At 50.0% G+C, this 12267-nt stretch overlaps 1 protein-coding gene across 1 annotated transcript in view; it reads right to left on the bottom strand.

Annotated features, from left to right (window-relative positions):
- Positions 1 to 12267, bottom strand: part of PNPT1 (polyribonucleotide nucleotidyltransferase 1) — a 233576-nt gene that overhangs the window by 7959 nt on the left and 213350 nt on the right. The window lies entirely within an intron of this gene.

The raw sequence follows: 12267 nt of genomic DNA, 5'->3' as shown, positions 1-12267 counted from the left end.
GGTGCGCTAAACGTTCTCCAGGACGAATTGCATGCACCTAAATTCTTGTCTCAGCATGGCAGCTCCTCCACGAGGTCCAAGAAGTGAGCACACTCCAGTTACTTGTCTACCATATCTTCCAAGTTGGCCTAGGTAGCTCATTCCTCTTCTGATACCCAGGTTACCCAAAGTTCAGAGTCAGACTCCGATCACACCTCCAAACTTCAGGACATGGTCGACAGCCTTATCTCTGCTGTTAATCACACTCTCAAGGTCAAGGAAGATGAGCCTCCACCTCCAGGGCGCTTTGTCTCCTTCAAAAAGGTCAAACGCCCTCCTCGAATGTTTTCCAATCACAAGGAGTTTGATAGAATACTCTCAAAGTCAGGGGTGGGCACTTAATTTTCCAGAGGGGCCACATGAGACAGTGACTGGTGTAGAGGGCCAAATCAATAGACTGAAATTAGTTCTATGAAATATTAATGTACACTAAAACAAATATCAATTGTATCACCTAATATTGAACATGAGCCAACACAGCACTCTAGAAGCCATATGAGCCCCAATATTATATATATACACACACACACACACACACACACACATACATACATACATACATAGTACAGACCAAATGTTTGGACACTCCTCAAAGAGTTTTCTTTATTTTCATGACTCTGAAAGTTGTAGATTCACATTGAAGGCATCAAAACTATGAATTACCACATGTGGAATACAAGTAAAATATATCTTTGTACCGTGTTAGCCAGTAGAGATAAAAAAATTTTGTTTAAAAGAACTGAAGTCCTCAGTGGTTGATACCTTTTAATGGCTAACTGAAAAGATGGTAATAATAGCAAGCTTTCCAGACTACTCAGGTCTCTTCATCAGGCATGGTATAACACAAAATCTGAAGAGTCACATATTTATACACAACAGGACATAGAATGGGGCAGTAAAGAAAAAACCAAAAAAAACCAACCAAGTTATATAAAACAGAACTAGCTCTATGGCAGGGGGGGGGGCAAACTGTTGTGGCCATAAATTTTGCTGCAGTTCAGTGTGAAAGTTTTATTGTCCTCTGATTGGGGTCTGGTCCAGGGCTGTGATGCCCCCGGATGGTCTGGGGAGCACATCTTTTAACTGATGTAAAAGGACATGAATCCATGAGACACATTCACTCCTTCTCTGAATGTGTCAAAGGTCACCATAAGTTTGTACTCCCATAGTCTCCTATCTCTCTGGGACTTGAAATTTCCTTTCAATACCAGCAATTTCATGTCCATGATGCTGTGGTCTGAGTTACAAAAATGTTTGGCCACAGGTAGATCCATCCTTTTTTCTCTAATTGTGTGGCGGTGAGAATTCATCCTTGTCCTGAGCTGTTGTCCTGTCTCCCCTACATACAGATCCCCAGTTGGACATTTGGTACATATAATTAAGACAGGACAACAGCAAAGCACCCCCACACCATCACACCTCCTCCATGCTTGACGGTGGGAACCAGGCATGTAGAGTCCATCCGTTCACCTTTTCTACAAAGACACGGTGGTTGGATCCAAAGATCTCAAATTTGGACTCATCAGACCAAAGCACAGATTTCCACTGGTCTAATGTCCATTCCTTGTGTTTTTCAGCCCAAACAAGTCTCTTCTGCTTGTTGCCTGTCCTCAGCAGTGGTTTCCTAGCACCTAGGTGTGTCCAAACGTTTGGTCTGTACTAATATATTATATATATATATATATATATATATATATATATATATATATATATTTTAGTATGAGCACCAACATAGCCCCCTATATACAATGTGAGCCCCCACATAGCTTTCTATATACAATGTAAGCCACCACACAACCGTTCTATGGTGTAAGCTCCCACACGGTCCCTCTATATACAGTGTGTGCCGACTACATATAGTTTTGAGCCCTAGTCTCTTAAATACAGTATGAGCCAGCGCAAATAAATATATCATGAGTGACGCGTAACCTCCTATATACATTGAGCTTCACATAGCTTCCTAAATACTGCATGAGCCCAAACATAGCCTCTTGTACACTTTGAGACCCCCCCAACATAGCCTCCTATATATTTTATGAGCCCCCCCACATAGCCTCCTATATACTTTATGAGCCCACCACACCACACACTCCCCTTGCTCCCATTCCCCTGCCGCTCTGCTCCTGCCTCTGGTGCACTGACACTCCGAACAGGACACATGATAAGATAAGGTGTATGCGAGTCTACTGTGCCTCACGCCGGTTGGTGGAAGACAAACCCAGCGGTCCCTCCTCTACCAAGGTGTTCGTCACTGCCTGCATTCCGTGGCTGTAGATAGCAGTAAATCGGGCGGACAGCAGCGGCGGAAAATGGCATGGTGCAGTCCACTATTTTCAGCTCTTCGGTTGTCTCGATCCGCGGACCAGACTGGATCAGCATGAGGGCTGGATGTCATTCACTGGCCACACTTTGCCCAGCTCTGCTCTAAGCAACCAGAAAAGTATTTCCTGAGTAGGAAGTGTCAAGATATTTTATATCCTTTCGGACCCGACCTACTCAACAAATGTATCTCCCCATTTCCTCTCCTGACTGTCTGCCAATACCATCTTCTCTCTGCTAGACAGGACCTCCCGCCCTGGGTCCTACCAATGGACACATGAAAGCCATTTCCAAGTCTGCTTTTGAGGATGCAGGTGCCTCCTTTTGCCCAGCATTCGCTTCCATGTAGGTAGCTAAGTCTTCACCTGCTGAAAGCTTCTTTGTCAAGATGTCCTATCCGGGGCCTTGTACAACAAGCTTGCCGATCTTGGGGACCAAATAGCCCACGCTGGGAAGTATTTACTTGAGGCCTTCTTAGAAGCCGCTGGTTGCTCTGATCTTGCCGCTAGCAACATTGTAACCATCTGCAGGAATCTCTAGCTTTAGGTTTTGGTACTTTCCGCTCAGACGCCACCGGAGGTAAGGCTAGTTTCACACTTGCGTTGAACGGCATCCGTTGCATTGTGTTGTGTGACGGATGCAAAGGATGCGTTGCATATAGTGGCACAACGGATGCAACGGATCGTACAAAACAATGGAAAGCTTTTTTTTAATTTATTTTTTTCTTCTTTACAGTTTTACCGGCAGCAGACTATTGTGAACGATCAGCTGATCGCTCTCAATAGCCGGCGGCCGGGCGCTCAGCTGAGCGCTCTCACATGCCGGCGGCCGGGCACTCAGCTGAGCGCTCTCACATGCCGGCGGCCGGGCACTCAGCTGAGCGCTCTCACATGCCGGCGGCCGGTCGATCAGCTGATCGTTCGGCCACCGAGATTGTGTGCAGGGGGCGGAGTGCGGAGTGGGTGGAGCAGAGCGGGCCATGACGCTGAGGACAGGTGTGTGTGTGTGTGTGTGTGTACATACATGCGGAGTGGAGTGCGGGAGGGGGCGGAGCCAAGCGGGGAAGTGTCGGGCTCCCTGCACATGTAGCGAGGGTAAATATCGGCAAAGCACTTTGCTTTGTTACCCGATATTTACCTTTGTTACGGGTGCAAGGAGCCAGAGAGAGCATGCGCAGTGAAATCCTATGGATTGCGCTGCTCAAAAAAACGTTACATGCTGCGTTCCTCCCGCCCGGCGTAGCGTCAAAATAACGACACTGCGTTGTCCAGCGGATGCAACGCTGACACTTGCGTTACAGTGCGTCGTCCATACAAGTCTATGGAGAATAGCGCAGTGCGTTACCGGACTGCGTTATTCTCCATAGTGACGGACTGCGCTGAATGGAGCGGCTGTGTCTTCTGCACCTCCGGTCACCTCCATGCAGCAGAGCTGGAAGCGACGCTGGACCATCCTGGATTACGCCGGACATGGAGGGCTTTTTCGGGCTTATTAAAGTGGTGAACGAGGGTACAGTTAGGTCCAGAAATATTTGGACAGTGACACAAGTTTTGTTATTTTAGCTGTTTACAAAAACATGTTCAGAAATACAATTATATATATAATATGGGCTGAAAGTGCACACTCCCAGCTGCAATATGAGAGTTTTCACATCCAAATCAGAGAAAGGGTTTAGGAATCATAGCTCTGTAATGCATAGCCTCCTCTTTTTCAAGGGACCAAAAGTAATTGGACAAGGGACTCTAAGGGCTGCAATTAACTCTGAAGGCGTCTCCCTCGTTAACCTGTAATCAATGAAGTAGTTAAAAGGTCTGGGGTTGATTACAGGTGTGTGGTTTTGCATTTGGAAGCTGTTGCTGTGACCAGACAACATGCGGTCTAAGGAACTCTCAATTGAGGTGAAGCAGAACATCCGGAGGCTGAAAAGAAGGGAATTTTGTTTACTTACCGTAAATTCCTTTTCTTCTAGCTCCAATTGGGAGACCCAGACAATTGGGGTGTATAGCTACTGCCTCCGGAGGCCACACAAAGCACCACACTTAAAAGTGTAAGGCCCCTCCCCTTCTGCCTATACACCCCCCGTGGGATCACGGGCTCCTCAGTTTTAGTGCAAAAGCAAGAAGGAGGAAAGCCAATAACTGGTTTAAAAACAAATTCAATCCGAAGGAACATCGGAGAACTGAAACCAATCAACATGAAAAACATGTGTACCCGAAAAAAACAAAAATCCCTAAGAAAACAGGGCGGGCGCTGGGTCTCCCAATTGGAGCTAGAAGAAAAGGAATTTACGGTAAGTAAACAAAATTCCCTTCTTCTTTGTCGCTCCATTGGGAGACCCAGACAATTGGGACGTCCAAAAGCAGTCCCTGGGTGGGTAAAATAACCCTCGTGACCGGACCGTAAAACAGCCCTTCCCTACAGGTGGGCAACCGCCGCCTGAAGGACTTGTCTACCTAGGCTGGCGTCCGCCGAAGCGTAGGTATGCACCTGATAATGCTTGGTAAAAGTGTGCAGACTCGACCAGGTAGCCGCCTGGCACACCTGCTGAGCCGTAGCCTGGTGCCGTAATGCCCAGGACGCACCCACGGCTCTGGTAGAATGGGCCTTCAGCCCTGAGTGAACCGGAAGCCCCGCGGAACGGTAGGCTTCAAAAATTGGTTCCTTGATCCACCGAGCCAAGGTGGATTTGGAAGCTTGCGACCCTTTACGCTGACCAGCGACAAGGACAAAGAGTGCATCCGATCGGCGCAGGGGCGCCGTGCGGGAAATGTAGATTCTGAGTGCTCTCACTAGATCCAACAAATGCAAATCCTTTTCACATTGATGAACTGGATGAGGACACAAAGAAGGTAAGGAGATATCCTGATTGAGATGAAAGGGGGATACCACCTTAGGGAGAAACTCCGGAATCGGGCGCAGGACCACCTTGTCCTGGTGAATCACCAGGAAGGGAGATTTGCATGACAGCGCTGCTAGCTCGGACACTCTCCGAAGAGAGGTGACCGCTACAAGAAAAGTCACTTTCTGTGAAAGGCGAGAAAGGGAAACATCCCTCATAGGCTCGAAAGGCGGCTTCTGGAGAGCAATTAGAACCCTGTTCAGATCCCAGGGCTCTAACGGCCGCTTGTAAGGAGGGACGATATGACAAACCCCTTGCAGGAACCTGCGTACCTGAGGAAGTCGTGCTAGGCGCTTCTGAAAAAATACAGATAGCGCTGAGACCTGTCCTTTAAGGGAGCCTAGCGACAAACCTTTTTCCAAACCGGATTGTAGGAAGGAAAGAAAAGTAGGCAATGCAAATGGCCAGGGAGGAAATCCCTGATCAGAGCACCAAGATAAGAATATCTTCCACGTCCTGTGGTAGATATTGGCGGAGGTTGGTTTTCTAGCCTGTCTCATGGTGGCAATAACCTCTTGAGATAACCCTGAATACGCTAGGATCCAGGACTCAATGGCCACACAGTCAGGTTCAGGGCCGCAGAATTCCGATGGAAAAACGGCCCTTGAGACAGCAAGTCTGGTTGGTCTGGTAGCGCCCACGGTTGGCCTACCGTGAGGTGCCACAGATCCGGGTACCACGACCTCCTCGGCCAGTCTGGAGCGACGAGGATGGCGCGGCGGCAGTCGGACCTGATCTTGCGCAGCACTCTGGGCAACAGTGCTAGAGGAGGGAACACATAAGGTAGCCGGAACTGCGACCAATCTTGAACTAAGGCGTCCGCCGCCAGAGCTCGGTGATCGTGAGACCGCGCCATGAAAGCTGGGACCTTGTTGTTGTGCCGGGACGCCATTAGGTCGACGTCCGGCATCCCCCAGCGGCGACAGATCTCCTGAAACACGTCCGGGTGAAGAGAACATTCCCCTGCGTCCATACCCTGGCGACTGAGAAAATCTGCTTCCCAGTTGTCCACGCCTGGGATGTGAACTGCGGATATGGTGGATGCCGTGTCTTCCACCCACGTCAGAATCCGCCGGACTTCCTGGAAGGCTTGCCGACTGCGTGTTCCTCCTTGGTGGTTGATGTATGCCACCGCTGTGGAGTTGTCCGACTGAATTCGGATCTGCTTGCCTTCCAGCCACTGCTGGAAGGCTTGTAGGGCAAGATACACTGCTCTGATTTCCAGAACATTGATCTGAAGGGTGGACTCTTGCTGAGTCCACGTACCCTGAGCCCTGTGGTGGAGAAAAACCGCTCCCCACCCTGACAGACTCGCGTCCGTCGTGACCACCGCCCAGGATGGGGGTAGGAAGGACTTTCCCTTTGACAAAGAGGTGGGAAGAAGCCACCACTGAAGAGATTCCTTGGCCGCCTGAGAAAGGGAGACGTTCCTGTCGAGGGACGTCGACTTCCCGTCCCATTGGCGGAGAATGTCCCATTGTAGTGGACGCAGATGAAACTGCGCGAAAGGGACTGCCTCCATTGCTGCTACCATCTTCCCTAGGAAGTGCATGAGGCGTCTCAAGGGGTGTAACTGGTCTTGAAGGAGAGATCGCACCCGTCTGTAGTGAACTCTGTTTGTCCAGTGGAAGCTTCACTATCGCTGAGAGAGTATGAAACTCCATGCCAAGATACGTTAGCGATTGGGTCGGGGTCAGATTTGACTTGGAAAAGTTGATGACCCACCCGAAACTCTGGAGAGTCTCCAGCGCAACGTTCAGGCTGTGTTGGCATGCCTCTTGAGAGGGAGCCTTGACAAGCAGATCGTCTAAGTAAGGGATCACAGAGTGTCCCTGAGAGTGCAGGACTGCTACTACTGCTGCCATGACCTTGGTGAAGGCCCGTGGGGCTGTCGCCAGACCGAAAGGCAGAGCTACGAACTGAAGGTGTTCGTCTCCTATCACGAAGCGTAGAAAACGCTGATGCTCTGGAGCAATCGGCACGTGGAGATAAGCATCCTTGATGTCTATTGATGCTAGGAAATCTCCTTGAGACATTGCGGCGATGACGGAGCGGAGGGATTCCATCCGGAATCGTCTGGTTTTCACGTACTTGTTGAGAAGTTTTAGGTCCAGAACGGGACGGAAAGATCCGTCCTTTTTTGGTACCACAAACAAATTGGAGTAAAAACCGTGACCTTGCTCCTGAAGAGGAACCGGGATCACCACTCCTTCTGCCTTTAGAGTGCACACCGCTTGCAGAAGAGCATCGGCTCGGTCGGGAGGCGGAGACGTTCTGAAGAATCGAGTTGGAGGACGAGAACTGAACTCTATCCTGTACCCGTGGGACAGAATGTCTCTCACCCAACGGTCTTGGACCTGTGGCAGCCAAACGTCGCCAAAGCGGGAGAGCCTGCCACCGACCGAGGATGCGGAGAGAGGAGGCCGAAAGTCATGAGGAAGCCGCCTTGGTAGCGGGTCTTCCGGCTGTCTTTTTTGGGCGTGACTGAGCCCGCCAAGAATCTGAGCTCCTCTGATCCTTTTGAGTCCTTTTGGACGAGGAGAATTGGGACCTGCCCGAGCCTCGAAAGGACCGAAACCCCGACTGTCCCCTCCTCTGTTGGGGTTTGGTTTGTCTGGGCTGAGGTAAGGATGAATCCTTACCCTTGGACTGCTTAATGATTTCATCCAAACGCTCACCAAACAGTCGATCACCAGAAAATGGCAGACTGGTTAAGCACTTCTTGGACGCAGAATCTGCCTTCCATTCCCTTAACCATAAGGCTCTGCGTAGAACCACGGAGTTGGCTGACGCCACTGCCGTACGGCTCGTAGAGTCCAGGACAGCATTAATCGCGTAAGACGCAAATGCAGACATTTGAGAGGTTAAGGATGCCACCTGCGGAACAGATGTACGTGTGACCGTGTCAATCTGTGTAAGACCAGCTGAAATAGCCTGGAGTGCCCATACGGCTGCGAATGCTGGAGCAAACGACGCGCCGATAGCTTCATAGATGGATTTCAACCAGAGCTCCATCTGTCTGTCAGTGGCATCTTTAAGTGCAGCCCCATCCTCCACTGCAACTATGGATCTAGCCGCAAGCCTGGAGATAGGGGGATCCACCTTGGGACACTGGGTCCAGCCTTTGACCACGTCAGGGGGAAAGGGATAACGTGTATCCTTAATCCGTTTGGAGAAACTCTTATCTGGGTAAGCGTGGTGTTTCTGGACTGCCTCTTTAAAGTCAGAATGGTCCAGAAAAGTACTTAATTTACGCTTGGGATACCTGAAATGGAATTTCTCCTGCTGTGAAGCTGACTCCTCCACCGGAGGAGCTGGGGGAGAAATATCCAACATTCTATTGATGGACGCTATAAGATCATTCACTATGGCGTCACCATCAGGCGTATCCAAATTGAGAGCGGTCTCAGGATCAGAATCCTGATCAGCTACCTCCGCCTCATCACACAGAGAGTCCTCCTGCTGGGACCCTGACCAGTGTGATGAAGTCGAGGGCCGCTCATAGCGAGCTCGCTTAGGCTGTCTGGGACTGTCGTCCGTGTCAGAGCCTTCACCCTGGGATGCATGGGACACCCCCGGAGCGCGGAGCTGTTCCAATTGAGGGGGACCAGGGAGCAATGAGTCAACAGTGCCCCTGGTCTGAGTTACTGGTCTAGACTGCAAAGTTTCTAGAATTTTAGTCATAGTCACAGACAATCTATCAGCAAAGACTGCAAACTCTGTCCCCGTCACCTGGACAGTATTCACAGGTGGTTCTCCCTGGGTCACCTCTAGCAGAGGCCCCGGCCGAGCAGTTGCCACAGGGGCCGAGCACTGCACACAGTGGGGGTCAGTGGAACCTGCAGGTAGAGTAGCCTCACATGCGGTGCAAGCAGCATAGAAAGCCTGTGCCTTGGCACCCTTGCTTTTTGCGGATGACATGCTGTTGTCTCCTCTGAGCAATATAGGAGGGTATATAGCCAAGAATCACTAGCGACCGTACAGTGCAACGTATAGCATGCAAGCATAAAAATACAAATGTACACTTCAGCACTAAGTGGGGACAGCACCAGAGGTGCCGCTTACCGCCCGCTCAAACGCGGGTGTGTGGTCGCCAGAATCCCGTGTCTGGGTCTCCCAGAACCTGTCTCCCCTCTCCAGCTCAGACTGCACACAGGAATGGCTGCCGGCGTTCTGTGAAGAGGGGCGGACCGTGGGCGTGCCGCAGACAAAGTGCGGGAAACTGGCGTCCCACTGTGCCCAGTGTGAGGGCTGGAGTATGTAAATAGACTCCAGCCCTCTGCGCTGACATTCTGTACAGCGTCCCGCCCTTCCCCTGACTGGCAGGCCTGGGGGCGGGAACGAAACGAAACTAGGCCGCAAAAGCCGGGGACTCTATTAATAAGCGCGGCCGTCATACATGCACGGCCAGCGCGGAAGTCCCCGGCGCACCACAAGTCCCAGCCGCGCCGCAGCATTTTTTAAACTAACAGCAGCGGCCGGCGCGGCAGTTCGCAATACATAGACTCACTCAGCAGAGCTGTAGTGAGTAGTGGCACCAGCGCGCGCGCTGTTGTCCCCGGCGCACTAACACACTCAGCAATGCTGCAGTGTGTCTGCGTCTGTATGGGGACACAGAGTACCTTGATGTAGCAGGGTCCTGTCCCTGACGATACTCAGCTCCATATCCAGCAGATTTTCCAGGGGCTGTGGATGGAGCACGGTCTCAGTGCCTGGAGACCGGTAAAATCCCACTTCACCCAGAGCCCTAAGGGGGATGGGGAAGGATGCAGCATGTGGGCTCCAGCCTCCGTACCCGCAATGGGTACCTCAACCTTAACAAACACCGCCGACAAAAGTGGGGTGAGAAGGGAGCATGCTGGGGGCCCTAGTATGGGCCCTCTTTTCTTCCATCCGACATAGTCAGCAGCTGCTGCTGACTAAACAGTGGAGCTATGCGTGGATGTCTGACCTCCTTCGCACAAAGCATGAAAACTGAGGAGCCCGTGATCCCACGGGGGGTGTATAGGCAGAAGGGGAGGGGCCTTACACTTTTAAGTGTAGTGCTTTGTGTGGCCTCCGGAGGCAGTAGCTATACACCCCAATTGTCTGGGTCTCCCAATGGAGCGACAAAGAAAAAAGAAAAAATCCATCAGAGAGATAGACATGCTTGGAGTAGCAAAATCAACAGTCGGGTACATTCTGAGAAAAAAGGAATTGACTGGTGAGCTTGGGAACTCAAAAAGGTCTGGGCGTCCACGGATGACAACAGTGGTGGATGATCGCCGCATACTTTCTTTGGTGAAGAAGAACCCGTTCACAACATCAACTGAAGTCCAGAACACTCTCAGTGAAGTAGGTGTATCTGTCTCTAAGTCAACAGTAAAGAGAAGACTCCATGAAAGTAAATACAAAGGGTTCACATCTAGATGCAAACCATTCATCAATTCCAAAAATAGACAGGCCAGAGTTAAATTTGCTGAAAAACACCTCATGAAGCCAGCTCAGTTCTGGAAAAGTATTCTATGGACAGATGAGACAAAGATCAACCTGTACCAGAATGATGGGAAGAAAAAAGTTCGGAGAAGAAAGGGAACGGCACATGATCCAAGGCACACCACATCCTCTGTAAAACATGGTGGAGGCAACGTGATGGCATGGGCATGCATGGCTTTCAATGGCACTGGGTCACTTGTGTTTATTGATGACATAACAGCAGACAAGAGTAGCCGGATGAATTCTGAAGTGTACAGGGATATACGTTCAGCCCAGATTCAGCCAAATGCCGCAAAGTTGATCGGACCGCGCTTCATAGTACAGATGGACAATGACCCCAAGCATACAGCCAAAGCTACCCAGGAGTTCATGAGTGCAAAAAAGTGGAACCTTCTGCAATGGCCAAGTCAATCACCAGATCTTAACCCAATTGAGCATGCATTTCACTTGCTCAAATCCAGACTTAAGACGGAAAGACCCACAAACAAGCAAGACCTGAAGGCTGCGGCTGTAAAGGCCTGGCAAAGCATTAAGAAGGAGGAAACCCAGCGTTTGGTGATGTCCATGGGTTCCAGACTTAAGGCAGTGATTGCCTCCAAAGGATTTGCAACAAAATATTGAAAATAAAAATATTTTGTTTGGGTTTGGTTTATTTGTCCAATTACTTTTGACCTCCTAAAATGTGGAGTATTTGTAAAGAAATGTGTACAATTCCTACAATTTCTATCAGATATTTTTGTTCAAACCTTCAAATTAAACGTTACAATCTGCACTTGAATTCTGTTGTAGAGGTTTCATTTCAAATCCAATGTGGTGGCATGCAGAGCCCAACTCGCGAAAATTGTGTCACTGTCCAAATATTTCTGGACCTAACTATATGTTTGTTTTTTATTTCTAATAAAGGATTTTTTCGGGTGTGTGTGTTTATTTACTGTCACTTACATATTAATCATGGAAGGTATCTCGGGGAGACGCCTGACATGGTTAATCTAGGAGTTATTGGCAGCTATGGGCTGCCAATAACTCCTTATTACCCCGATTGCCAACGCACCAGGGCAAATCGGGAAGAGACGGGTACAGTGCCAGAACTGTCGCATCTAATGTATGCGGCAATTCTGGGCGGCTGCTGGCTGATATTGTTAGGCTGGGGGGCTCCCCATAACGTGGAGCTCCCCATCCTGAGAATACCAGCCTTCACCCGTATGGCTTTATCTGGCTGGTTTTAAAATTGGGAGGGACCGCACGCCGTTTTTTTTTATTTATTTATTTCACTGCACAGTATAGACACACCCACCGGCTGCTGTGATTGGGTGCAGTGAGACACCTGTCACTCAGAGTGGGGGCGTGTCTCACTGCAACCAATCATAGGCGCTGGTGGGCGGGGAAAGCAGGGAATACGAGATTGTTTAATGAGCGGCCGGCTTTTTCAAAATAGTAAAAGCCGCCGGAGCAGTGTGAATGCCGTGCAGCGCCATGCCGGTGATCGGGGATCGGTGAGTATATGAGAGAGAGCTGCTCAATTCAGTCACTCAGGA

Source organism: Anomaloglossus baeobatrachus, chromosome 3 (assembly GCF_048569485.1).
Source record: "Anomaloglossus baeobatrachus isolate aAnoBae1 chromosome 3, aAnoBae1.hap1, whole genome shotgun sequence".
NCBI lineage: Eukaryota > Metazoa > Chordata > Amphibia > Anura > Aromobatidae > Anomaloglossus > Anomaloglossus baeobatrachus.
The sequence above is the reverse complement of the archived record's forward strand: the minus strand, read 5'-3'. Positions and strand labels throughout refer to the sequence as shown.